General features: G+C 43.3%; 1 long non-coding RNA gene across 5 annotated transcripts in view; it reads left to right on the top strand.

The window, feature by feature from the left end:
• Positions 1-24466, top strand: part of LOC141570735 (uncharacterized) — a 120067-nt gene that overhangs the window by 59198 nt on the left and 36403 nt on the right. The gene's annotated exons all lie outside the window — the stretch shown is intronic.

Raw genomic sequence — 24466 nt, 5'->3', positions numbered from 1 at the left:
GGCTTAACGTTACTCCAAATCAATAGTTGGTAAAAGTATATTTTTAATTTATATTGAGGTAGAAGAAAAGTACTAAAGTTGCTCTTCATAGCAATAGGAGGAAAATGAAATAGGAAAGAAGTGTTGGAATTGTAACCCAGGAAGTCTCAGTGTAGTCACCACTCATGTTTTGTTTAATCCAACCAGAAATGTTGTTTCAAAAAAGTATTTTCCTTTCTGTCTCAAATGTTTTGAAGTCAAATATTTGAGGGGCTTTGGTTACATCAGTAGGTATTCTTCTTTTTCTGATTCTTAGGGGACACTGCCTCGTTACGTTACATTTCCTTTTTGTATGGGTGGTAGATTCGCATGATTCAAAACTCACCCAATAGAAATACATACCGTGTTGTCCCAAAAATAACACCTAACTGGACAATCAGCCCTAATTAGTATATTATATTATGTTATGTTATGTTGTTATATTATATTATGTTATGTTATGTTATGTTATATTATTATATTATATTATATTATATTATATTATATCATACCGGGTCTTATATTAACTTTTGCTCCAAAAAACGCATTAGATCTGATGGTCTGGCTATGTCTTATTTTCAGGGAAATACGGTATACTCTAAAAGTTTTATTTGTATTTAATGGATATAATCTGTTTACTTAAGTAGTCCCTGTTGAGAATATTTAGGTTGGTTCCCATGTTTCACTGTCACAGACAATGCTCAGTGAGAAACTGTCCATACATTATTTTATATGTGTGCCAGAATATTGGTCATATATTCTTATATATCAGATTGCTATAGCAAGCGATATATACACTTCTAACTCTGATGTGTGTATTCCTAACTTGCCTTCCATAGAAGTTGTGCCACTTTACAGTTTTATCAGCAATGTATGTGTAGCTGGCTAATTCGAAAGCAAAGTTTGATTGTCCATAGCAGTTTCTAACATTCCTCACTTCCCAAAGATCGCAGCACACTCATTTCATTTAGCGACAACTTTCAGACTCTGTGTGCATGAGATGCTGTGAGAATACACGGATCTAATCCCAATGTGACACTTTTGAAATTCTTGAATATTCCACCGTGTGGCATTATGCCGCTACCAAAATGGTACTGGGAAGTCCCCCTACCTTGTTGCCCTTTCTACAGTGGGGTGAAATTTAAACCTCTTTGGAGGAGACCTGGATTGTCATTCGTAGTTGAGTGGGTGCAGAAGAAGAATGAGCCGGAGGAAATTGCTCGAAGTACAACTACCCATGAAGTACAATACAGAGCTCACAGGAGCTTTCCAAGAGTCTCTGTTTTACTCTCTCTGTCCCTTCCTTTGTCGGTACATTAGTGAATCATTCCTAAGGAAGTTTTGTGTCGTTTAAAGGAAAAATTTTTTAAAAAACAAAAATGCAAAATAGGAAAAGGATAAACAGGATTAAGCCCTGATATAAAGTTCATACACAAACAATTTATTGAAGGTAGATTGGGGATATTATGCTGAACTTCTTAGTAGCTTACACAGACTGGGAAATAAAATTAGTTCTATAATGCGAAGTGGCCATCAGAAAGAAAGATAATGTCTTCAGTAGAAACACATCTATTTCTGGTGCTTACTTCTGGGACTCTTTCCTCCCAAGGGTTCTTGGTAGTGAATAAAGTCCTCTGTGAGATTTCCACAGTAAATGCTGGTGTGTGCAGCTCTCAGCCGGTGTATGCCTGGACCAGCCCGTGTGGTTCTTTCTGTGATTACAAGATGCCCTCAGCAATAACCATCAGGAAATTTGAACAAAACAAGGGTTTCTTTTACTTACAGGTCCTGGACATGCCAGGGCACATCAGGGGCCACACAGTGAGGTCACGAGTAGAGAGCGAGCACGAGCCGGCCTGGGGTCCAGGGCGGGGCCTGAGGGTTTCCCAGGCCCACCCTTTGCTGGAGAATTTAAACCATACGAGTGGAATTAAAGCACGGGATGAGAAACAACGAGCAGCTCAAATGGTCAGGTGTAGAAATCGGCCAAGATCTCTAACACAGCGTGGGCTGGGGTGTGGCCCTGGGCCTGGCTCTTTATGTCACCTGCGTCCGCAGTGTGCTTATTGGAGAGGCAGCTGTCTTTGAAGTGGTGGCCTTGCAACCCCATCATTTCTATAAAATCCTATTCAGGGCATTCGTAAGTATTATTACTGTCCAAAATGTTTAGCACATGTGGGAAATCGGTAAAACAAGTTATTTGTGAGGAGTTTAGTCAGAAGATTGAATCAGCTAATAAACTGTGACCTGCTGAGAGGCATCCCGCAATGTTCCTGGTTCCCAGACTCTCTGGACCCCAGACTCCTTTGGGAAGCAGCTCGGGCAGTAGTTTTCTGTGGAACAGTAAGGCAAAGGCTCCTCAAGGGAATGACCCCGGGGAGCAGTCCCCATGTGCAGAGGGGCTGTGGCAGTGACTGAGCTTCTGGGGGGGCTTCCAGAGCCTCAAGGGACTGACAGTGCCCAGCCTTCTCAGAAGAACACCTGACACAGACTGTCATGATGAGAGCCTGTGTGGGGAGAGGAGCGGGGCTCTGCAACGTCCGGCAGACCTCCATGGCTCATGGCCTGTGTGGGGGAGGTAAAGGGGGCTCTGTAGCAGCAGACCAGACAGCCATAGGACGGGTCAGCAGAGGGCCTTCCGGTTCGGATGGGGTCATTGCCTGCACTCACACTATTTGTCCCTGCTTCACTGGGGTTGCATTTACTTCTTCCAGCAGATGTTGAAAGCCAAATCAGTCAGTTTTCCCGCTTCTTGACTCAGCCATTTCCTATTATAAAAGTAGATACCCTGTTTCCCCGAAAATAAGACCTAGCTGGACAATCAGCTCTAATGCATCTTTGGGAGCAAAATTTAATATAAGACCCAGTATTAGATTAGATTAGATTAGATTAGACTAGATTAGATCCAGTCTTATAGTAAAATAAGACCAGGTCTTATATTAATTTTTGCTCCAAAAGACATATTAGAGCTGATGGTCCAGCTAGGTCTTATTTTGGGGAAACATGGTATGTTGTGGGCAGAGCAGAAGCCCACATTCCTCTCCTCATCTAAATTCTCCTTTCTGCTGTGTGCTGGAGCCAAACAGTGGGAAACAATAGGGTGCAACTAACGGTCTGACAAGGCGGACAACCAGGTCGCATGAAGACCGTTCTCTTTATGTCTATGAATGAGCTCTCACCTTCGGTGGGAGTAGCTGAAACACTTAGCTGAGCAAGAAGAAGGTGGGACATCCTGCACAGGGGACACGGGTCGTATAGGCAGCCTATGGATGGGGGAGGGCAGTGGCCCTGTCTGTCCCTGGCACGCGGTGCTGCGTTTGGCACAGCCTCCATTGTCTGTTTTTAAATAAATTACAAACACAAAGCCCTGAGAGATTCCCAGCAGAAGCCTTGGGTTTAGAGTCTGCTGACTTTTGTGGTAAATGAAAGAATTCTATTTTTTGAGTAAAATTTCCAGAGCGAGTGTTATTAGGTGATTTGCCTCAAAGTACAATTTATCTTGATAGACTAATGTTCTAAAAAGGCAAAAAGATATGACCGGCAATGATCATTTCCCAGGAAATCAATGCACGCAGAAAGAGAAATAAAAAAACTGGGAAGCCATAGAATTTGAATATTAACATTAAAACACAGGCAACCTTCTGACTTCAGTCATCATAAAATGTCAGACAATTAAGTTAAGTGAGAAAACTTAACCCAATTAGGGCTTTGACATAGCTTGGGGACGTTCAAAATGACAGTTGCAAAAATATGCTTACAAGAAGTCAAACCCTTCTAGTAAAAATACCCTGACATTAAAAAAATCAAAACAAAACAAAACATATGTTTAATATATAAAAATTGAAACCATGCATCAGAATCTAAATTAAAAAGTATTTGTCCATGTGGCAACCATCTGGAGGTCCCCCTGCCCCCAAGCTCCTGTCACGTCTCCGCAGGTGGTTACTTTAAACTGGCTCTAGTGTCTCAATTCTGCAGACGACTAGCATTGTAACTTCAATCATCACAGAATAATTCATGTTTTATGTTGACATATTTATATATTCTTACATATTTATATCAGATTCTCTCCCTCTAACATAAACAATTTCTCACATTGGATGTTGCAGGAGAGAGAAAAAGAAACAGAGGGAGAGACAGTGTGTATGCATAATATGTGTGACATTTAGAGCATTTCACACATCCCCTAGGGTGCTTGAATACACACACCAAATAAATTATAAATTGCAGTTACGATTGACTATAATCTTTCTGAAATTGGGAATTTAACACTAAGCTAAACAAATACTGTTCTCCTAAGACAGTGAGGGCTAGATTATATAAAACCGGGAGCATTCCGGCTTGATGAAAATAAAAATATTACAGATCTAGGTCTAGGAGACTTAAACTTACAAATTCAAATTTAAATACCCCACAGGCTCAGGGTTTCTTTTTCCCTTCCTTTCTTGAACTGCAGTGAGACATTTTGCAGGAATTCAGAATTGCTTTTACCCCCTGTGACAGTGGCTGCCAAGAATGACACCCATCGCTGATCTCAGAGTGAAGGAACCCTCAGGCTGAACCCCCTAACCCATTCTGAATGAGATCATGTAGAGTCCATTTCCTGCTTTGTCCCGTTGGTTGTTTCAGATGCAGAGGCTGAAGGACGGGATTGCGCGTCTCAGGAATGTCACCCTCCTCCTGCCTCTTGCCGAGTGGCCACCTCCTCAGTGTGATTTCAGGTTCCCAAGGTGGAGGTGGCTGAGGTGCCTTCCCCCAAATCTCTGGTGTCTGGCTTCCCTGATTCCATTACTGTTTCAGCTCTGTCATCTTATAGTATAACAGTGGCCACTGTTGTGTGGATGATTTCCATAGCTTGGGCTTGGAAATGGGCATTTTTAGTGAATTTTACTGTTCTTGAGTAGTACCCATCCCTCTAAGATTGCATTTTTTAATCAATAGCACCAGAGCTGGAGTATGACCATACCTTGACTGAGGGTGTGTCAGAGAGAGTGCAGTGAGTCAGGGGAAACAAAAGTCAACACAGGAAGTACCAGGGTACAATTTCTCATCTTTGAAAATTTACCTGAGAGCTAGTTCTGGATGCTTTCTAGAACTTCTTGAGGAAAAACAGGTGACATCTGCTCATAAATTAGTTCAGAAGACGATCTTCTCATCAGACACAGACAGGGGTTGCATTTCCTTCTCAGCCTTACTCGTGTGGAAAGACTAAGGATGCCCTCGGTCCTCCTTGGTCACTTGGCACATTCTCCTGTGGTCACATCTTCCTGTGATGAGGGCTTTGGACATTTGGACTGACTTTTGGCATTCTGTTTTCTCAGTGGTTCTGGTGTCATTTCAGGTGAGTCCAGAGCTGTCAGTAGGCTGTGGATCGTAAGAAATGGAAGTATTTTCGTCTTAATTTGGATTTTGAAGTGATTGGGAAATGCCCTTCTCATTTGGATACATTGTCCTCTGATGCTGATAAAGCTAGTACTTGATAAAATTCTTAATGAGCAATTCGGTAGAGCAATTATTACCAACCTTTGGTCAGAACTGACATGAAGATCAAGTAAAATGAAAGCAAACTGATAGTAATTATGGTCTGTGTGAAATGCCATGCCATTAATCTAATGGGAAACAAGCAATGAATGAAGTAAGAGGTTTTACTCTAAGTACATGCAAAAGACTTGCCCCTAACTGCACAATTAAAAACAAGTAGATAAAGGCCCTTTATAATACTTGGAGATTATAAAGGATACAGGGTTTGTTCTCCAGCCCTGGACTCCTGATGTTTCAATTATTTGGGAGTTTTTTTTGTTTTTGTTTTTGTTTTTTTGTTTTTTTAATTTACTTTATCTTCTTAAACTTTCCTAAGCAGGGATTTCCTTGCTGGTTTGATTATCCCTCCCATTTCAGCCTGAAGCAGCATCAGCTCAGATGCCATAGGATTGAATTGAGAGTGGGGAGTTTCGTAAATGCATCACGAGTACGTGGGCAAGGAACCAGTTCTGTTGTTTTCTCCTTTGGGAGCTGCTGCGATCCTGAGCTGCTCAGCCCTGAGTGTTCCGTGTCCTCTATGCCGAGGGGCTAGCACATTGTTGGGGGAAGTGTTTTATGTCACTGGCTAGGAAAGGCTGTCCTTGTATGAGACAGTGGGAGAAGTGCTACGGGAGGGAGCTGCAGCTTGTCCAGGGAGGGGATTTCAGTGTGTAGGGTGTTAGGACACAGTGACAGCCAGTGGGAGTGCTGTTGGCGGGGGAGGTAGATCCTCCTTGGGAGATACTGTTCCATTACAGGACTTTGCCCCCTCCCTGTGGTGTCACACCGTGCCCCACCAGGCAGCATATCAACCAAAATGTCTACATGTTCCCATGTACCCCTCAGTGCTACCCATGTGTGCGACTGGAGTCCACAGGGGACCAGGCCATGTAGGTCTTTTGGCCATGTTGGTGTACAGCCTCTGGGAAAAAAACCTAAGGCCATAGGCTACATGGTATTTTATTTGAAGGGGTCCCTACAGCTTCTGTCTGCATGTGTCTGGGTCAGAGCCAAGGCTCACAGGCTGCAACAAAGGTGGGGAGCCAAGCTGGTTGGAGCAGAGCGTAGGTCACTCACTGTCAGTAAAACCAAAATGGCCCTTGGGTGTCAGCAGAAGAGTAGGTCTTGAGGGTGGCCATATGCAAGGGAGGGGGTGCAAGCTATCACTTGACTTGAAACTGCAAGGACAGAGGGATTCGCCCACCAGAGACCTGAATAGACACTGGTGGCCCACGAGGTGTCAGTGGCAGGTACTCCTAAGCCAAGGCCTCCTGGGTGAAATGCTTCGAGGACGGCGTCTTCCTCCCCAGCCCACACCATGAGGCCCAGCTGTGCACCTGACCAGGTGGGATGTTCTACCTGATGCCAGAGTTCAGCATCAGGAGGCCAGTCTTCTGTCCGGCTGCAGATTGTTCTCCAGGTGCCCTGCATCCTGCCCAGAAGCAAGCCGCCGCACAGGTAGTGGCTAAGAGTTGTTCTTAGTCAGTAGAGTAACGGGGCACAGTCCCTGCCCTCTCTGGTGGGGAGGGCTGTAAAACGGGGGTGTCATCTCAACTGATTATTTTCTTGTCAACATTCATATGGCTCATCTCATTAGCTGAATTATAAATCACTATTTGGTTTACGTGCATTAGGAATCACTCAAAAAATGTGTCTTTGTTTTAATATGACCAAAGAAGCAAATAGATGTCCAAGGTAAAATGTTGATGCTTATAATAAAAAGAATAAGATGCCCAGTTGTGAAATTCTAGCACGACTCCCAGAGAACCGCACCCCCTTTGGGGAACTTTGGGGTCACACGTTCCCTGAACCAGCGGAGGCTGTGCTCTGGTGGGTGTCCTTGGTGCTGTGAACACAGGCCTCCAGCTCTGAGCAGGACCCTGAAGTTTCTTCAATGGCTTGAAATACACTGGCCTTGACTGGCCCAATGGGAGAGCAGATATATACCGTGTTTCCCCGAAAATAAGACTGGGTCTTAAATTAAGTTTTGCTCCAAAAGATGCATTAGGGCTTATGTTCAGGGGACGTCGTCCTGAAAAATCATGCGAGGGCTTGTTTTCCAGTTAGGTCTTATTTTCGGAGAAACACGGTATGAGGCTGTGTTACATGTTCAGAAATAGCATACGTATTACCATTTGCACGCTTTTGCAGAATTCGATGTTAATCTCAGAGACTCCCAGTTTCTTCGTACCTGGGCCAGGTGAGACCTTTGCTGATGGTCTGTCTCTCTGATTCGGCTGCAGATGCAGAATCCCCGCCCCTAAAAAACATGTCCCCAGGACTGGGGGTGGAAAGTGAGCTTATAGGCTTCCGGGTATGGGAATGGCTACCCTGAGTTACTTGATGCAGTCTAATTAAGTGGACAAAACCGCAAGAGGGTCCCTTGTATCTCTTGACTCACCTGGTTTCGTCCCCACGTCCCACTGATCCCTCTCCCCCGGGCCCTGGATGCCCACGGCTCACAGGGTCTCCAGACCCCACAGTTCTCACCCACAGGCCCAGCTGCCTCCAGGCTGGGGCGGCCCCTTCACATGGGATCCGGGAAAGGTCAGAGATTGGCTGGATGAGGCCGAACCTCAGCTCTCAGGGCTTTGTCTCTGCTTTACACCGTTTAAAAAGGGCACACATTGTTTATTTTCAATATCACAGCCTTATCAACTGCCATTTGGATCAAGGATTTTAGCCGAATCCACCTTTGCAGGTATTATCTTCACCAGATAATTCATTTTTTTTTCTATAAAGTTCACTTGTCATTCCATTTCAGTTTCAAGTTTTAAACACTTTTTTTGTTTTTTAATGGCCTACTTGCTTTTCCTCATATCTTTTGGAAAATTGCCTTGCATGTCCCAGAGCAATGACCATGGTCAAAGCCAGCGTGGCTGTGCGAGACGGTTGGAACAGCGCAGGGGTCAGGCTGCTCCCTGCCCGAGGCCTGTCGCTAATCCCTGGGCGTCTGGGTTGAAGGACACACAAATGGAAGGTGTTACTTCACACCAAAAGTACTGACGTCACTTGAAAATTGTGTATTAAAAATTGCAAATGACACGACTGCTCCAAAGAGTGTTGATAACTGTGTAAAGGGGAGACAATCAATACAGGCTTATGCAAATGTGATATAGTGAAAGACTTTGGATTTAGGAATAATTGCATCGACATGACCTTTCTACAAATATCTATGAACACTTGTGATGTGCAGGAGAGATAAGGCTGCCCTCTTGTTTCTTTATTTCCCCTGGGGCCACGTCTAAACCGGGTTCCAGCAGGCCCTGACCCGGAGTGGAGCTCAGCCCTGCAGGGCTCACCAGCTCAGACCCTCTCTCCCTCCTCACATCACACGTCTGAAGCTGAGCTTGGCTTCTCCCACCAGCCCCTCATCTGTCGCTGTTCTCATTTCCTCTGTCAGTGTCAGGATTTGCACATGGCCTGGGCTTGCCTTCCCGGGGCCACTTTGGTTTCAGCATTCCCCTGCACTCTCCATCTCCACATGCAGAGACTTCTTCACGTTCTCTTTTCCTTCTGTAATGCATGCTCCTCCCAGACACTCACCTGATACCCCATCACTGCCAGTGTCCCCCAGCCAACCCCCAACTTCATCATGATTCCTCCAGCTTCCCTCCGCCCGCCTCTACCCCCACCCCTCTTCCTCCCTTTCTCTGATTCACTAACTCACATCAATCCAGCCAGCTGCAGCCAGGTTCATCCACTTCAATCACCACGTGTCCCCCAGGTTCCAAATGTCAAGGGATTCAAGAGATTTAGGACCCTTTCTAGTTACCGCTCCAGCACTGTTTCCACCTTCTCTACCCCTCCCACCAGAGCTCGGCTTCAGCTCATGGATTCATTGGGGGGCCTTAAAATATTCCGGGTGTTTTGGGTTTGTTCTGCTCTCTAGTTGGCGGTGTCTTTCTGCCCTATTATGTTTTAACCTGATCTTATTCGCACACAGCCCTGGATTTCCCAGCCCTCCCCGTCCCAGTGTGTTTGTAGGCTCTGTGAAACCACAGATGAGCTTGTCTGTGTCATTGGGTGGTAAGAGAGAGAGACCGAGAGGGAGAAAGGGGAGGGGGACAGAGGGAGGGTAGGTGGAAGAGAGAGGGGAGGGGGAGACGAGTGGGGGAAGGGGGAGAGAGAGAGCGAGGGTGGTGGGGAGAGGGACAGAGGAAGAGAGAGGGTGGTGGAGAGAGGGGGAGGGAGATAGAGGGTGGGGGAGAGAAGACGGAGGGAGAGGGGATGAGTGAAAGAAGGGGAGGGAGGGAGAGGGTGAGGGAGGGAGGGGAGGGAGGAGAGAACCACGTTCTGTTTCCCACACTTCCCAGCCCAAACCCCATTGTTACCTAGTGCTGTTCATTCTCCCAATTCTGTCACTTTTATAGTCACTGTTTCATCCCTGAGGGCCTGGGGATTTGGGGCCTAGATAGGGACTTACCACTAAGTTTCTTCCCGAAGTTTGGGACCTTCATTATCTCAGAAACCTCCCACTCAATATGGTTTTCTTTGCAGATTTAAATCTCAGTTCAGATACCTTCTTCCCAGGAATAAGATTTGCAGTAATTATGTTCTCAGGGATTAATTAATAAGCTGATGGTCTGGCCTTCCCTGCATATAAGTGGGCCCCAGATTGTGTCTGCAGACTCCTCAGCACACATGTTCTCTGGGAAGGGTCTCCCTGCAGCTTCTCTCCCCCACCCCCTGCTTCCTGCAGACTGTGGAGAGGAATGTGGGCAGAGGGTCCAGTTTTACGTCTTGTCTCCACTTTTCTCCTTGGCATCCTCGCCTTGCGCTGCTCCAGTTAGTATCTCCATTTGTCTAGTCAAAGTATGTGTGGGGGGTGGTCATTTCATAGTGTCCAAACGTCGCCGCCATGTGCCCTCTGCGGTGGCCAGCCCTGCACAGAGTTCCCAGCAGCCTGCAAGGTACTCGGCCACCCAGCCAGCTGGGGACTCCAAAGGCCCACAGGGCGAGCACTCAGAGAACCCTGCGGGTGTTTTGATGAGAAGGCGCTGAGACATCGAGCATTGAGGGGCAGGTCATCTGAGTAGGGGGCTCACTATCCTGGGCGCAGGGATGGACTGTGGCCAGTAGCTGCTCAGCACAGCTTGTTAATATTGAAGAGTTTTGCAGCCAGTTGTTAAGCTATTGGCAACTTGAAATCAGCCATGGTGGAAGTATTTATACCACAGAAATCGGCACACTCAGAAATCCAGTTTGTTGTTGTTGTTGTTTCTGGATGGGCAGTTTGCCACCACACCACTGAGAGTGTGAAGGTATGCCAGTTGCTTGTTTCCAGGAAAGTGATAGACTATCCTTAGGTTCTTTATGTGGGGCAGATGTCTGGTATCACATGGTCTGAAAACCTGTCCGTTGATCCATCTGTCTTAGTTGATTGACCAACTTGAAGGCATAAATCCCACTTAATTTGCCTTCAAAAATGTACTTTCTTACTCTGTGTATCCCAGACCTGCATTAAATGTTTCATCAGAAGAGCTGTACAGAAAAACAAGAAGCAAAGAGGATGCAACAAAGGAGCTTGCATCCTGAGAACAACCAGACACTGAGGGAATCTGCAGGGGCATGTGTAGACCCCAACACCTCCAGGGCAACGAGCAGAATGGCTGCTTCATCGAGAAAGATAACAGAAGAACCACACTGCAGAGTGGAAGAACCCAGCCCATCTCCAGAACCAGGGATGCAAAAACGTCCCAGTCCCCTGTGAGTTAGAAAATTTCCAGACTCTGCGTGAGAAGGAATTCGTGATCTAAGTGAAGTTCACTTTACTTTGTCTTCAGTTTCTTTTGCATCAATCACGTGTGCTTAATTTAAGCGAGCACATCATTGTAAAATTTAGTATTCTGCAGGCAAAATTTGTCGTGAAGCAGTCCCATTTTCTTGCAGTGGAATCGGTGGCAAATCGATGGCAACCTGTCAAGAGCCTGGCCACTACTTTAATGCTCAGACAGGTACTGACTACACCTGGTTGGGTCAGTCTACCTGCACCATCACCTACAAGAGTGCATGGTGTCTGGTGTCTGGGGTGGGACTGGGACGAGGTGAGATCTCGTATATGTAAGTCTTTCTCTTTCTCCCAGAGGTGTCTCAGTCTTGCCTACCCACGGCCCCTCATCCTTGGGCTACTACCTCTTGCCTTATGTTGAGGTCTGCTGCTCTGTGCTCCATCACCCTTATTGCAGGCTTTACCTGCCAGTCTGCTGCCCCAACACACACACATACACACACACACACACACACAGAGTTGTTATTCATCTGATCAATGCAAATTCTAGAAAAGTTGACATAATTATCTCCATTTAGCAGATGAGAAAACAGGCAACAACTTGCCTAATCTCCCTCAACTTGTCAAAGAAAGAACTAGAAAGTGTCCCTTTTATCCTCCTGTTGGTCTCCGGTTCACCGTGGGTCTGTGCGTCCAGTGTACTGAACTCTGACTCCCCAGAATGAAATCCCACTGGACACTGAGTGGAGGGAGGGTAAGAGAATCACTGCTTCTTCCCAGCCAAGGAAACCAAGCTCATTGGTCTGCATTACTCAAAACCAGTCTTTAAATACATTCGTTATTGTCTGTATTTCTGGTATAGAATGGCCAATAATGGTAAAAAGATTTTGTGAGAATATATTTTAAAGTAAAGTATATCAATATTTGTTTTCCAGTTTACAAAGGTTTCCCACTGTGGCTTCTTTCCAGCTCCTATGGCTATATCTTTAGCATTCATTGGTGTGACTAACTTATTATCATGGAAAAGAAAAATGGGCTGATTATGATTTTTAATAACTACATTTGAACAAAAATCAGTTTGTAATCCACTATGAAAATTTGCAAATGAGTGGCATCCCACCAAGGACAGTCTAAGGTGCCCTAGTGGCTGAGTCGCATTTGCTTTTGAGGCTATGTTTTCTGCAAAGAGCAAGGCACTCAGAAGTAAAATTTATAGTTAAAAATAAAAACATATGAGTGCGCAGAGGTTACGATGGAAATTATAAATAAATGGGAAACACACATAGCCACGCAGTACAGTCTTATGTACACAATTCCAAGCCCCCCACCCCCCGACACACACACACTGTGTTGGGTACCTTAGCAGTACATCCACATACGTAAACCTGTGCTCTTACGTTCTACTAAGTGAAGGTTATTATGAGAAACTATAAAGACTATCAACAATATAACTGCAAATATGACAACAACACAACAGAACAGCCTACAATGACGTCTGGTGTGACCCCTTTGTCCTGGCTTTAACACTAGTGGACATGGACTTGGAAGGTCAGTCGCACCTGGGATGCTCTCACATTTATCCATCAGCCCCTTTGAGGGCCAAACACTGCTACGCTCTTTCCTTTCTTGCCTTCTTTACCTCAAATCTACATTTCACAGAAAATAATCCAACTTAATGGCCCCTCATGGGAGATATCCCCAGATTTATGCGTTTACTAACAGAGTAGGTCAAACGGGAATTTTATCTAATATACACTTTAGTGGAAAGAACAAGAACAGACACATTCATTATTTCTATTTATCCCCAAACCAGCCAAGCTGATGTTATTTTCAGATCTCTACAACTGAATGTGTTTTTTTTTAAATGAGTATTAAGTAAAATGGAGCTTGCATCAGAATTTAATGTTTCTGCTAATGTGCTTCTTGATTCTAATCTACCATAAATTCATTGCAATTAGTGGTGGAATTATTTAATGTGATTTTGCCTGTCTGAATCTATTATCATTTATCCGCGAGAAGCTGTCTGGCAAATATCAAGAATGTATATCACTGACAGGCGAATAGATTTTCTTTCTCAGCAAAGTGCAGTATGTAATTTAAATTCATTATCTGATAATGTAAAATCACATTAGATATATAGAAAATAAACTTCCTGGTCAGAAGCAACTGAATTTCCATTATAAAAATATGTCAAATCTCCATCACAAAACAGTTTCTTTGTCTTGGAAAACAGAAGAAAAGTGCTCTTTTTATCAGTCACCCACTTGTGTATGTTAGATTCTAGTTCGTGTCCTACATTTGTTCATGATTCTTTAGCATAAAAATCAATGAAGCAGACCACACAGCTCCCTCTTTCTACCACTTGGAACCAACTGCTGGGCCTCCTTCTACCAACAGCCCAGAGACGACTTTCCACTCAAATTCTTTATTAGTACCTGAAAGCAGATACATTGGCTTTTTAGCATACCAGAGTTCCGTTTAGGACACTTCCCTTCAATTCTAGAATGCTCAAGTGGAAAGAGACGTACAAAATCTATCCATGGCCCCACTTACCAGATGAGAGCCCTGAGGCCAAGTGTCCATAAATGACTTACTCATGTGTAGAAGTCGGTAGCTTTGACTATTTAGTGTAAGTTTCTCTTCCTTGGCTGCCTCTTTATGGCTGACCTGACTGTCATGGTTTACCTGCCCTTCACCATTGTCCCTGCCAAACAGATGACCAGCGCAGACCTCGTCCCCCTGAGGGGGACACCATGGGGGATAACTCTGGGACTTCAGCTGGCTGTGAGCAGTGGCCCCAAGAGTGGTTCTCTTCGCCGTGGGGCTGGGGGCTGACCTCCTCCATGATGCCCCAGGCTTGGCTCCTTCTGCTGTCACCCCAGGTTGACACTTCCTGTGCGTCAGTTCCTTGCTGCTCGTCCCCAATCCCAGTGATCCTTCCAACAGGACGCTCATGGGAGTATCATGCTGAGCCCCCCACTGATGACTACAGACCACATCCATCTTGTGAAAATCCGGTGCCCTTGAAGGAACTCACCCCAAACCTTCCATGGCTGAACGTCTGAGAGAAATAGGACAACGGGCTCTCGTCCCATTCCTCCATTCCGGGAACATTCTGAGCAGCCGCTGTGGGCCACGTGTGGAACCAGGCTCTGGGGATGGGCAGAGTGGTGAGTGTGTCCAGCACGGCCCTGGCCAGTAGGGGTGGGGAAGCAGATGGTCAAGGAGTCAGTAAATACCAAACAATGTAATTGTAGACAGCAGTTTTCTGAAGGAAGCAGGCAAAGTGAGGAAAAAAAGTCCAACTGAGGAAGCCCTGCTTTAGGTGGGTCTTGACTCTGAGGCGGTGACATTGGAGCAGAAATCTGAAGAATAAAAATGTCTCTCAAACTCCACCCACTTTCTTTTTTGCTCATGAAGCTCTTGCCACAGTAGCCTCCACTGAACACCTGAAATCCGCAAGCTCACAGCTTCCTTAGGGCATTTGCTCCAAGTGTCTCAGTCCCAGGGAGCTTCCCCAGCAACCCCAACGTCAGAGGGTCAGCTCTTCCTAATTTGGCTCTCAAATTGAACGTGACTCCTCAGAGCAGTGGCCTCCTACTTCTCCACATAAGGTAGCCGCCTACTGCTCGCTGCCACATCACCCAATTTCCTTCACTGTTCTTAGCATTCCACAAATATGTTATAAGACCTCAGTATCTTTTATACAACCTTGGTTGAAATTCTAATTGAGACTGGAAACAGGTAGCAGTTAGTGAAAAAAAAATCTTGAGAGAAACTCTGAGTAGAAGCTATCAAGATTTCGTTTCAAGAAACATAGTGGACTAAATATATTAAGTATCTGAATAAATGCTAAACCTCTTTAAGTATGAATTAAAACCATTTTACAAGAAGATTTCATCTCATTACCAATAACTGGAGACAAATTAAAGATCCAGTAGCTTCCAGTGAAGGAGTGGGAGGTGAAGAACCCCAACGAAGGTTTTGCAGAACCGTAGTGTTGTGAGTACAACCGCATCTTTAATGGTTGGGTGTCGTCCTGTCAGGTGGCAGAGGAGCAAAGCCTACGACCTACCCGTCTTGCTCCTAACTAGACACTCTGGGAGACTTTGCGCCCTGCACCAGGGCACAAGCTCAGCACGTTCATGCTGGCGTTAGGGAAACAAAACAAAAACAGGAAACCACCAAAATTATTAGCAGTAAAACAGGAAAAATAAATTGGGTTTATTTCTTCACACATTAAAGTCTGCGGAGTGGTTACAAGTATGCACATCAACATGAATAGTCTCACAAATGTAGTATCAAGTGAATAAAGGAAATCCAGAAGAATGGGTAGGTAAAGTTAAAAAGTCATCAACACGTTTTGTTTCACTATATAAACCTACACAGGTAATATTGTGTGATGACTAGGTACTGACTAATTTGTTTTTCAATAGAGTGAGAAATGTAAAATTCAGGATGGTGGTGCCCTCCTGAGGCAGGAAAGGAAGGAGCACAGAGAGCGTCTGAGGTGGGGTCTTCCATGTAGTCGGTGGAGTGGATGCTATGGGAGCCTTTGGTGTGTCACTGTGTTTGTTGTGTATGTAATTTATATAAGTTGTTTGTATTTATGAAGCATTTTGTAATGAAAATGGGGACTGGAAGATGAGAAACCAATATAAGAGGTTTTAGAATACAAATGTTGAATTAACCATTGAATTTATATAGATGGATAAGGAAAAATAGCGATTACACACTTTCAAATATACTATACAGTATTAGTAAGTGCGTGCAGGCACCATGCTGTACAGTACATCTCCATGATGCATTTATTATATAACTGGGACTTTGTACCTGCTTCACCCACTTTACCCACCCTCTACCCCCACCTCCTTCTTTGCTGACCACTGGTTTGTACTCTGTATCCATGAGCTTCGTTTAAAAAAAAATGTATATATATATATATATGGTATATAAGATAGATAGATAGATAGACAGATAGATAGACAGACAGACAGACAGACAGACAGACAGATAGACAGACATTAGGTTTAGACCATAGGATATTTGTCTTTCTTGGTTTGACTTATTTCATTTAGCATAATGCCCTCAAGATTCATCCATGTTGCCACAAATGGTAAGTTTCATTACTTTTTAAAAATTTTTTTTTAAAGATTTTATTGGGGAAGGGGAACAGGACTTTATTGGAGAACAGTGTGTGCTTCCAGGATTTTTTCCAAGTCAAGTTGTTGTCTTTTCAATCGTAGTTGTGGAGGGTGCCCTTCAGCTTCACGTTGTTGTCCTTTCAGTCTTAGTTGTGGAGGGCGCAGCTCAGCTCCAGGTCCAGTTGCAGTTGTTAGTTGCAGGGGGCTCAGCCCACCATCCCTTGTGGGAGTCGAATGGGCAACCTTGTGGTTGAGAGGATGCGCTCCAACTAATTGAGCCATCTGAGAGGCAGCTCAGCTCAAGGTGCCGTGTTCAATCTTAGTTGCAGGGGGCAGAGTCCATCATCACTTGCAGGATTCGAGGAGTAGAACAGGCAACCTTGTGGTTGAGAGCCCACTGGCCCATGTGGGAATCGAACTGGCATTAGGAACACGGAGCTCCAACCGCCTGAGCCACCGGGCCAGCCTAAGTTTCATTATTTTTATGGTTGAATAAGATTCTAGTGTGTGAGTGTGTATCAAATTTTCCTTATCCATTTGTCCATCTATCTTGTTATTATAATTTGCATTTCACTCTAGATTTGTTACTAAAAAGGTACAGAACATTTTCATAATATTATAAGCTTAGTTTTGGTATTTCAAGAAAAAAAAAGCTGTTCTAAAGACTAGGATTGTTGACTTGTAACATCAAGGTTATAGAGCAAGCTTGTCAAAATCTTGGTCATGGAGAAGTGTGTTTGTTCTCTTAAATTTATAAGCTGCTTGTCTTGAGTTAATTTTAATCACTATGCTTCTGCTAATTAATGAGAGAGAATAACTTTTCCACTCTAGTTAAAATGAATTCAACCAACTTATTAATAGGTATTTACATCTTTCAAAAAGTTAGTTTTCAAAAATAAGTAAAATAATTAGCTATATCAGGTTAACTGCAAAATACAATGTTAACTCTTGATCTTTAGCGCTCTGTTGTTTTCCTGTTTACCTACTTGATTATTTTCTTTTCCCCACCCTTCTTTCATGGAACATAGGCAACATAAAAGGAGATTTCTGCTGGAACACAGCTCTTCAAATAGTGTCTAGCTCCTGTGAGCCTTGGCGAGTATTTGCTGAGTACATGAAGGGAAACCCCTCCAGAGGTTCTATAGGCACCAGTCACACATCATGAGAGACCAGCAAAGCCCATGTCTGAGCTTGCTATGTACAGAGAGACTGTTCGAAATGATTATCAACTCTGAAGTTTCACTGAATTCCCTGGTTCCTCTTGACTTTCCCCCATGAATAAAATATGACATTTTTGATGTTCTTAAGTTGAAGGACCATCATTTTTCCATTAGCTTTCTAAATAGTCAATGCTTTTTATCTTTGGTGCCAAATATCAAGCAGTTTATTTTTATAGCCATTGCTGCAGTAATCCGACAGACCTTCACCCATGAATCCTCACATATTATTGCATCAGTATTGTCCCACACATTTCTACTGATTTTTTCTTAGGTGAATGTCTTCCACTTCCTTATTACCAACTTCCAGGAAGGCAGCATTAGCACTTGAGTCACACGTGAGTATGGCACGTCTATCTTGCTCACCCCCTGTTCAGACGATGACCAGTGACCCATGAGTACTTTCAAAGAAGGAAGCAGCAGCCATCAAGGGTAAGAGAAGTCGCAAAGGACTACCACAAAGGGCATTAAAATAAATCAGAGTAGATATTTTTAAATGCTTTTGCCAGGCAATAGACAGGAGTCCTCTCCGCTGAACACAGCCGCTGCCCTGAGGCTCTGAAGCCATTGAACAGGTAAATAAGCAGGCTGAGAATGGAAACTGTCAATACAGATAGGACTGAGCTGTTAAAATGGCAAGTTTAGAAAGGTTCTGGATTAGAAAACGTGCTGGATCAACAACTAGTCAGAAAACTGGCTCACGTGTACGATGTAATGAGTTTGGACACACACATCCACCCACAAAACCATCCCCATATCAAGGTAATAAAAGTATCATGGGCATTTGCATATGCCCAAACTCTTCAAATTGTATGCATTAAATATATGGAGGTATTTTTAAGATCTAACTTATACCTCAATAAAGCTGTAACAAAAATTTTAGGAAAATATCTCTACATTGAGTAGAAGAAACAAATTCTATCCACATCATAAACTATTGCACCAGCACTATCTATTTTAGAAAGAACTTTGCTTTATAAAATATCAGAATTGCATTCATAAAGGCTGTGGTTTACCAGGGCTATAGTGCATACTGGAATATGTACCAAATTCATAGAAAACCCATCGAGTTCACTGTGGTCATTCTCTAAATGACCACATGTAGCAAATTAGGAGGCTTGCAGTTTTTAACTGGTATGTCAAAATGTTTGAATTATGTTGTTATAATCTCCTCCAAATGAAACACTTTCATAAAAATCTAACAAAATATGTATGAGATCTTTATGAGGAAAATTACATAACTCTGATGAACGAAATCACAGAAATAAATGGAGAGATGTTCCATGTTCATGGACAGGAAGACTAAACATTGTCAAGATGTCAGTTCTTCCCAAATAATCTCTAGACCCAATCCAATCCAAAACAAAATCCCAGCAAATTACTTGTGGATATCAACAAACAGATTCTGAAGTATACAGGGAGAGACAAAAGACCCAGAACAGACAACCCAATGTTGAAGGAGAACAAAGTGGGAGCATTGACACTACCCAACTTCAAGACTTACTGTAAAGCTGTAATAATAATCAAGACATCGTGGAACTGATGAAAGAATAGACAAAAAGGGAGCAAAATAGCTAGTCCCACATAATGTAGTTAACTGATCTTTGACAAAGTAGCAAAGCAATACAGGGCACCAAAGATAGTCTTTTCAACAAATTATGCTGGAAGAATTAACATCCACATGCAAAAAAAAAAAAAAAAAAAAGGAAAGACTCCAGACCCAGACCTTACACCCATGACAAAAATTAACTCAAAATAGATCATGGATTGAAATGGAAATGAAAAACTATAAAACACCCAGAAGATAACATAGGTGACAACCTGGATGACCTTGGGTATGACGATGACTTTTTAGATGTAACAACAAAAGCATGAGTCATGAAAGAAATAATTGATAAGCTGGAGTTCATTAAAATTAAAAACTTCTGCTCTAAGAAAGACAATAAGAAGACAAGCCACAGACTGGGAACAAATGTTTGTAAGAGACACATCTGGGAAAGAACTATCCAAAATAAACAACCCAATTCAAAAAATGGGCCAAAGACCTTTACAGACACCTCACCAAAGTATATGTACAGAGAGAAGATAAGGCTCTGAAAAGATGCTCCACATCATATGTTGTCATTTCATTGTTGATTGGAGCACAAAATGGTACAAGTATTTTGGAAAACAGCTCATAGGTTCTTACAAAACTCAACATTATCATATGATCCAGCAGTCATCCTTCTTGGTATTTACCCAAAGGAGCTGAAAACATGTGTTTATACAAAACCTATACTTGGCTATTTATAGCAGCTTTATTCATAGTTGCCTAAACTTGGAAGCAACCAAGATGCCCTTCGGTAGGTGATGGTCAACTAAACTGTGGTCCATCCAGACAATGGGATACTATTCAGCACTAAGAAGAAATGAGCTATCAAGCCATGAAAAGACATGGAGAAACCTTAAAAATATATGACTAAGTGAAAGAAGCCAATCGGAAAAGGCTACGTATTGTATGATTCCAACTATGTGACATTCTGGACGAGGTGAAACTATGGAGACAGGGAAAAGTCAGTAGTTGCCGGGATTGGGGGAGAGAGAGGGATAAGTAAGTACAGCATGGAGGATTTTTAAGGGAGTGAAAATACTCTGTGTAATACAATTATGACATATACATGTCATTAGCTATTTGTCAAAACCCCAAGAGTGAACTCTAATGGAAACAATGGAATTTGATTGATTAGAATGTGTCACTGTAGGTTCATCGGTTGTAATAAATGTACACTCTGGTGGGGAATATTTCTAATGGGGGGACTCTATGCATGTGTGAGGGTGGGGTATATGGGAAAGCACTGTACTCCCCCCCCCCATTTTTCTGTGAAGCTTAACTGCTCTATAAAATAAAATCTTAATTAAAAACGATGTACTGAGAAGCTTGCTAAATTCTCTGCCAATGAGGGTAAAACTAAATGGTGTCACAATGATTGTTTCTAAGTAGTGTTTTCAATTCTTACTACATTTGAAAATACCGTTATTGCATGCCCTTTTTTACTTACGATATTATGGTCAGTACTGAGGCTATTCATGGTCATGGCCATCAAATTGAACTTCTATCAAAAATCCTTTATAGCTGGCATCTCTTCCCTTCGGTCTCTACGGTATTGTTAGATACAGATCTCGGACAGCAGTCAGTGTTGGCTTCACCCACCATCTACCGAATGTCTCGTGTGTGTGAAATGTGTTGTGGACTGTGTCTCCATTGTTAATGTGTGTCTTACTCATTCTTTTGTAACATCTGGGGAAAATGACTTGAACTCCTGCTTCTCCAGAATGAAGTTTAAAACCCGAATCTGCCAGAATCTCCCACAGGTGCTCTGATGACAGCCCATAACACTTCTATTTTATAGTATCGTACAACTTTTATGTCTGGCATACGTTGCCCACTCTCATTAAAATGCATAATGTATGTACAGCAGCCGTCCACTGCCTAATACAGGGGTTTTCATTCTGTGTTCCTGCTCTGCCTTATGTGTTCCAAAATATATCATCTATCAGCCCGATGTGATTTGTCAGTAGCTACTAAGTCTTTGCTTTCTATCCTATGCCTGTAACATGATTTGTTTCAACAAAGAATGTATATCCTAAGGGGATTCATTTATGTACAGGCACAGTCTGCATATCATTTAATCAGTTTAGTACTGGGAATGGATATCAAAACATTGAAACTACTAAATAGAGGTACACTTTTATATTGATTGGCAGCAACAGGACATCGTATTAGATGGAGGAACAAGCATGTCCAATGTAGTCCTACTTAAACAAATGTGAGTGTGATTGTGCCTAGAAAAATATTGAGTTTATCTGTGGGAAATGGAATTGGGGTAGTTTTTCCATCCTCTTTATGACGTTCAGAATTAAGGAAGACGTGCCAAATGTACTGTATACTATTGGGAAAATTCAATCGCCAGAAGTTCTGGATGCAAAGTGAGGTTGAGTTTGGCCTTGAGAAATAAGAATCGTTAAACTCTTTTGATCCTCTTGAGAACTTCAATTCTTTGGAGGCTCTGAGTGATTTCACAAAAGTATAAGCAACTGTTGTTGTAGTAAAACAGTAATGCCATCGGCCCATAAATTGGATGTTAACACTTTTTTTTGTACAAATGTCCTCATAAGGAATGATTGGAAAGAAACTATTACTTAAAAGAATTACATCAGTAGAGTTCCCAATATTGAAATGCCTCAACCACTTAACACAGTCAGGATGACCCACACCCACAATTTGGTTTGGATGTCGAGAGTGATGGTCACACACACACACACACACACACACACACACACACACGAGGGTATGAGAATGTGTGTTGCTTACATAATTGAGGCTTTTATGAGGACAAAAGGGCAGGCTTACCAAATAAGCTGAAATGACTTGAGAGGCCAAGGAAAGGGGACAGTCCTGGGGCTCCTACTGTGGTTAGAGTGTGGGATCAGGGAGAGGTTTCCTTATCCTGGGCAGGGGTTTGCATGATGTGAACATCCCACCGGCTGGCACAAAGAAGGAACACCCAGGCTGTCTCACCAGCTTGCCTAGGTGTGGGTTACAGGGAAGGCAAATCTCAGTTGTCAGCAGTCAAACTTCAAACACTGAGCTGGACTTCTTAATACACAAACACAATTTTGACTTAAGTATAGTGTCTTAATTCATTTATTTTACTCTTAAATTGGATTTGCTAATATGTTATTTTCAAATTTGAAAGCTTTATGCATAATTGGGAATGATCTGTCACTTTACCTTTTGGAACTTCTCTTTCAGGTTTGGGGATCAGATTGTACCTGCTAGCTTCATAAAATTATTTTATAAATTTTTATTCATCCTCCCTACAGAGGAATAGTTGAATTAAATTAATAATTATTTGTTTCTTAAAAGCTTTGTAGAAACCCAAACCAAAAGGTCTTTGATAATATTTTTAATTCCTTCCATGGCTACTAAATAGTAGCCTTGTAGATCTTGACACAATTGAGTATATATGTGTACAAATGGACATGCATATATGGAGATCAAGGGATGACAGATGGGTAGATAGATGATAGATAGATAGATAGATAGATAGATAGATAGATAGATAATAGATAGAGGGATAGATGGATAATAGACAGCAAATATTTCCTTATAAAATTTATTTCCTGGAGATTTTCGAATTCATTACAGAAAACACTGCATTGCATTTTTTTGAAATGTTTTCTTGCCGTATTGCTTTGATCCATCTTCCTGTTTTTGTTCTAAATCTTTTTTTTCAGAGCCATTTGACTTTGGGAAACTTACTTAAACTCTGAGCATCAATTTTGTCATTTACAAAATGGAGCTGATAATTCCAGCTGTGTTGGTTTTCTTTTACTGTGTAGCAAATTGCCAAACACTTAGGAACTTAACACAGCACACTTCTTATCTAACCATTTCCATGGGTCATGCAGGAGCCAGGCTGGTTCCGCTGTTCGCCAGAACACACTCACGGTATCAGTCAGGGTTGGCATCTCACCTGAGGCCCAGGGGCCTCTTCCAGGCTCGTGTGGTTGATGGCAGAGTTCTGTGCCTTGTGGTTGTAGCACCGAGGCCCTGTCTCCTACAGGCTGCTCCCAGCCCCTGCCCTGCCACGTGGCACTTTTCATAAAATGGGACTTTCCTCCTTTAAGGCGACCAGGGTACATAGAGTCCACTGCTGATTCTTGCCTCTGACTTCAGACCCGCGTTTGAAGGGTTCAGCTGATCAGGCCAGGCCCACCCAATCATCTCCCTTTCGATTAACTCCAAGTCAGCTGATTCAGGACCATAATTCCATGTGCAGAATGTCTTCACCTTTGCCAGACAATGGACGTGATTTCTCACCATCCTTGCCTGTTCTGCACTCAGTCAAAAGGAGAGGATAATACATGCCATGTGCACGATGGAGTGGGAACGTTGGAGGCGGCGTAGAATTCTGCCTGTAGCACCTAAACAGTAGGATTGTGACATTTAAATATGACTAAATGATATAATGCAGATAAAGTCTGCAGTACAGCCCCTTAGCAAAGTGGATGCCACCACCACGCCACCATCTCTCCTCTTGGTCTCTGGTCCGTCCTCGCCCTGAGGGGTCTCCTTGTGCAGCGTTCTTCTGGTGCTGACCCGTGCAAGCTGCCTGGGTCTGGGGAGCATGTATGATCCCTGACGGACAGACATAGTGCTCTACCTTTCTTCTGTGGAACAGGCTCTAGGGTAAATCCACCTATGGTCACCCCTATTCTCAATCACTGTGACCAGAGCTTGGTTTGAGCCTGGGTCACTTGTCCACCCAGGCAGATCACCAGACCCCAGTCACTCCTGTAGTGTCACCCCCAGGACAGGAAGCACCCCCAGGACAGGGAGCTTTGCAGGGGAGTCAGCCCAAAAGAATGATTTCTGCTCTGCTGCATGTTGAGAATTTTGATCTTTAGGGTCTTGCAATAGCTTACTGAGCTTCTACAGTGTGTAACTAAGTCTCTTTTTTTTACACATAAATGTTCTTCTTCAAAGACATTTTTAGTTCAAACATTTCAATAAATTTACTGTAGCCATTTGAAAGCAAGTAAAGCTCTGGAACATAGATCAAACCTGCAGGAGTAAACAGGAGCCAACCGCAGACGTTCAGATGGGGTTAAAACCTGCCCTTCACTGCAAATACTTTCGATTTTCCTCCCTCACCCAGCACAGAGCAGCTCTCAGCATAGAGCTGCACACACTTTATTTTAGAGTCACATGGGGTTTGATCAGGTTGCAGCCTCCTTAACACGTCGCTGGCCCCGTTGACTGAACTGTCCAATGGCAGTGAGCACGTGGGCTC

The sequence above is a fragment of the Rhinolophus sinicus genome, linkage group LG03, assembly GCF_036562045.2.
Source record: "Rhinolophus sinicus isolate RSC01 linkage group LG03, ASM3656204v1, whole genome shotgun sequence".
In the NCBI taxonomy this organism is placed as follows: Eukaryota; Metazoa; Chordata; class Mammalia; order Chiroptera; family Rhinolophidae; genus Rhinolophus; species Rhinolophus sinicus.
The sequence above is the reverse complement of the archived record's forward strand: the minus strand, read 5'-3'. Positions and strand labels throughout refer to the sequence as shown.